Source organism: Glycine soja, chromosome 7, assembly GCF_004193775.1.
Source record: "Glycine soja cultivar W05 chromosome 7, ASM419377v2, whole genome shotgun sequence".
Lineage (NCBI taxonomy): Eukaryota > Viridiplantae > Streptophyta > Magnoliopsida > Fabales > Fabaceae > Glycine > Glycine soja.
Window position 1 is genome coordinate 20,804,821 of NC_041008.1, and position 4,455 is coordinate 20,809,275.

General features: G+C 35.4%; 1 long non-coding RNA gene across 1 annotated transcript; it reads right to left on the reverse strand.

Annotated features, from left to right (window-relative positions):
* Positions 1-3,155: 3,155 nt before the first annotated feature.
* Positions 3,156-4,126, reverse strand: LOC114417795. The gene is made up of 3 exons (XR_003667924.1): positions 3,895-4,126; positions 3,436-3,554; positions 3,156-3,343 (listed from the first exon to the last, which is right to left on the reverse strand). It is a non-coding gene; the product is annotated as an uncharacterized LOC114417795 (long non-coding RNA).
* Between the last annotated feature and the right edge of the window lie 329 nt (positions 4,127-4,455).

Sequence of the window (4,455 nt, forward strand, 5' to 3'; positions counted from 1 at the left end):
AGGTCACAAAGAGAGAGACAAGTACCACAAACACTTAAAGATTATGAATTGTATCCTAATACAGCAATCACTGTAGAAGGGGATTTTGTGCACTTTGCTCTACTTGCTGAATCAGAACCAATGAGTCATGATGAAGCCTCACAAAGTTCACATTGGAGAGCAGCTATGGAAGAAGAATTGAGATCAATTAAGAAGAACCAGACTTGGGAGTTAGTCCATTTGCCTCAAGGAAAAAGACCAATTGATGTGAAGTGGGTCTATAAGACTAAAGTACAGCCTAATGGAGATGTGTCCAAGTATAAGGCAAGATTAGTAGCAAGGGGATTTCTACAAAAACATGGCTTGGATTACAATGAGGTTTTCGCTCCAGCTGCAAGACTTGAAACTGTTAGGCTCATTGTGGCAGCTGCTTGCAACAGAAATTGGTCTCTATATCAACTGGATGTGAAGTCAGCATTATTGAATGGGCCACTTGAAGAAGAAGTCTACATAACTCAACCACCTAGTTATATAGTTGTAGGACAAGAGGATAAAGTCTACAAGTTGAATAAGGCATTATATGGCCTCAAGCAGGCTCCTAGAGCCTGGAATATGAAAATTGATAGCTTCCTAGTCCAGCAGAATTTCACCAAGTGCACTACTGAGCATGGAGTTTATGTCAGAAACACAAATTCTTGTGAGTTTTTGATAATATGTCTCTATGTAGATTATTTGCTAGTGACTGGCAGTAGTAAAGAAGATATAAGAGTGTTCAAAGGAAGAATAATGGATGAATTTGAGATGTCTGATCTTGGTGAACTATCATACTTCCTGGGTATTGAATTTGTTTCTACCAGTAAATGGATTTTCATGCATCAAAAGAAGTATGCAGAAGACATCCTAAAGAGGTTCAATATGATGGATTGCAATTCTATTATCACACCAACTGAAACTGGAATTAAGCTGCAAATAGATGGGGATGAGAAAGAAGTTGATCCTACCTTGTACAAGCAAATTGTAGGCTCATTGAGGTACCTATGTAACACCAAACCTAATATTGCCTATTGTGTTGAATTGATAAGCAGGTTTATGGAGAAACCAAAGACACCTCACTTCTTGGCAGCAAAGAGGATTCTGAGGTATGTGAAAGGAACATTGGATCTTGGCATTTTATATCCTTACAGTCACAAGAATATAGAAGGAGAAGTGTTTGGTTATAGTGATTCAGATTGGTGTGGTGATAAGGATGATAGGAAAAGCACTACTGGTTATGTTTTCAAATTTGGAACATCACCAATCTCTTGGTGCTCAAAGAAGCAGAGTGTAGTTGCTTTGTCAACATGTGAAGTAGAATATATTGTTGCTGCTATGGCAGCCTGTCAAGCTCTATGGTTGGAAGCTTTAATGGAGGAACTAAACTTGAGAAATTGCAGTCCTATGAGGTTGTTAATGGATAACAAATCAGCAATTGATTTAGCTAAGCATCCTGTGGCACATGGCAGGAGTAAACATATTGAAACCAAGTTTCATTTCCTGCGTGATCAAGTGAGTAAGGAGAAGCTTGAATTGGAGTTTTGTAAGTTTGAAGATCAAGTTGCAGACATACTAACTAAGCCATTGAAGTCTATCAAGTTCAAGGAATTGAGAGACAAGTTAGGAGTGACATCCTTGACAAATCTGAATTAAGGAGGGATGTTGATGTATGTTGTAATTCAGTTAGTTAGTTAGGAGTTAGTTAGTTTGACAGCTATGAAGGTTGTTGTAGCTACATATGCAGTGTGTATAAAATAGTAGTGATCATGAATGAGAAGAATGAGCAGAAGTTTTAATTCAGAATTCTAAGTTCCCTCTATTTTCTAAATCAATTCTTTCATCTTATCTTATTCTCTAACATAGAGTGAGTGAGTGCATAGTGTCAGTGTGTGTGAAGAGCTTCTTTGTTCCAACAAACTCAACTTTTGATGGCCTCACTCATCAAAGAAATTATACTGCTTTATATTCTTTTATGTAATGAATTGATTGCGAATCATAACCGTCAATATGAACACAAAGAACTCCATATGCTCTGTGCAACAAGTGGAAACTGAATGGTCCATTGAATGTGATCTTTCATGCCTTTGATAAGGGACTTGACTACTAACTGCTTTGGACGTATTGGTTACCGAAGATATATTCATTTGTGAACGTATGTTTCTTTTGCAGGAACTGAACAAGATTAGTGCTTATATACAGACAAGAGCTTATCCAAAGGAAATCATTGATCTTTTCAAGAAAAGTTTTTTGGTACTGTAAACAACATTCACATACCTCACAAGATTGAGTTTGCATGATTGTCATTGATTTCTGCAATTCTACGTATTCTCTTTGCCACTATGTTGAACTTCTACACTTTTACTTTGCAGGCTCAACAGTGAAAATTTGGTAGCAATGGGTATCCTCTAAGTTGTAGTTTGTTATCAATAAATTGTTGTGTTATCGGATGCTTCTTTAGTCACATGTTTTGTCACTTTGTCTTCAAGAGCTGCAAATAATTCGATTTCAGGGTCGGTGATGTTTTATGTACCAGCTTGTCTGATGTCAGACTAATAAAATGATGATTGTGTACTGGCTTTTAATACTGAGTGGCATGGTATTATCAATATCCTATGATTATTACATACATGTATGTATATGCAATCTCGAGTAGTAATAAATTAATCGTCATTTTATACCTCTGCCATGGTAACGATGATGCATGAATTCTGTCATTTTGCGATTTTATTTAGTAATGTACAAATTTCCATCTAAAATCACAACATAATAAGTATTAAAGAAAGACTATAGAGAGGACGATGGTTGAACTGATGGAGAAGTCTATGCCTTTATTATCTAGAAATATTTATAAATTACATCAAATGAATATAAAGGGCAAAATTTAAATGTAATATCATAAGATGTGTTTGGAAGTCAAGTTTTGAAAAGTGAAGGGAAAGACAATTTTTTTCATTATTTCCAGTAAATATTTTGTAATTTAAAATATTTTAAAATAAAAGAAAAATGATAGAGTAAATTTAATGTCGTAATCTATTTTTTTTTAACATTACATAATTCTTAAATTAAATATAAAAATCCAATTTTCATTAAAGAATAATTTCAAAAACAGCTAGATAACATCATTTTAAGTTTTACGCTTCTAGTAATGCCAAAATAATCATGAGATTAAGGATACTACAACAAAGATTCACCTCACGTTCAAATTGGGCTACAACAAAGATACGTCATGTGTATTTTTTATTTTTTTGGATAAGCTACTTCATGTGTAATTACCCAGCAGCTATTTTCATTTGAGTGTTCCAGTCAAGTTGTTTCTTGCCAGGAGGAATATCTGCAAATCAAACATATATAACCAATAATAACTTCAAGATGATATAAATTAAAGAAGGGATAAAACAACTTGAATAGTTGAAATGCAAATACCATGCAAGTGGTCTTCCAGGCATCCTAATGGCATATACTCTACCAAAGCCTCCCTCTCCCAAAAGACATTCAGCTCAAAAATTTCTAGTTGCAGTTGCCAAGTCACAGAATGAGAATGTCTGAGTTGAAAATAGCAGATTATTAGATCATACATATGCCTATCCCGTCCCCTTCCCAAAATCAATTTTTTCTATAATATAAAAAAGCTTGCAGTCAGACACATCACCAATCGGGTGTACTAAATACATAAACCCCACTCAAATTTATTTTTGCAAGAAACGCCATAACCCCGTATAAAGCAAGAGATAGATTTGTGCAAGAAACAATAGCATACCCCCCCCCCCCCCCCAAACTACCTTAATTAAGTGAAAGCATAATTGTCCCGAACAGGGTTTCACTATCATAATTCCGTTAATGTCTCTTTTTTCCTATACAAAAAACAAAAAACTTTTTTTTTACCAGGGGTGGCTTTGATCTGACCAACGAGACTATCCTGAGCTTCCATCTTCTCAACCTTGTTCTTAGTGCCTGAATATCCAGAACAGGGAATCCAACCCATGCTTGATGTTTCCAATAGACGCACCACAGTGATCAGAAAGAACCTACAAAACACTCTCTCAATACAATACCCGAGCCGACCACACGGTGCTCGGGAAGGGAAGCTAACTACAACCAACAACTTGGAAAGAAAAAAAAAAGTCTTTGTTCTTTTTCTCTCTCCATGTTTGTGTTTCTGTTTTGTGTTTATAGAGCTGACAAAGACTTTGCTACATAGACATATGGCTAACAGTGAAAATTGGATTTTAATGATAGAGACTTATTTGCATAACGGATGTAAAGATATGGACTATTTTTTATATTTCAAAAAGATATGGACTATTTGCAAAATGAGCCAAAAGTTAGGGATCAAAATGTCTATATACTCTCTTCTTCTCTAGCGATTGAATAGTAACCCAACTTCATTGTATACTCTTAACGACGCACGTACACCACCGAAGACCAAATACGCTTCAAAAATGA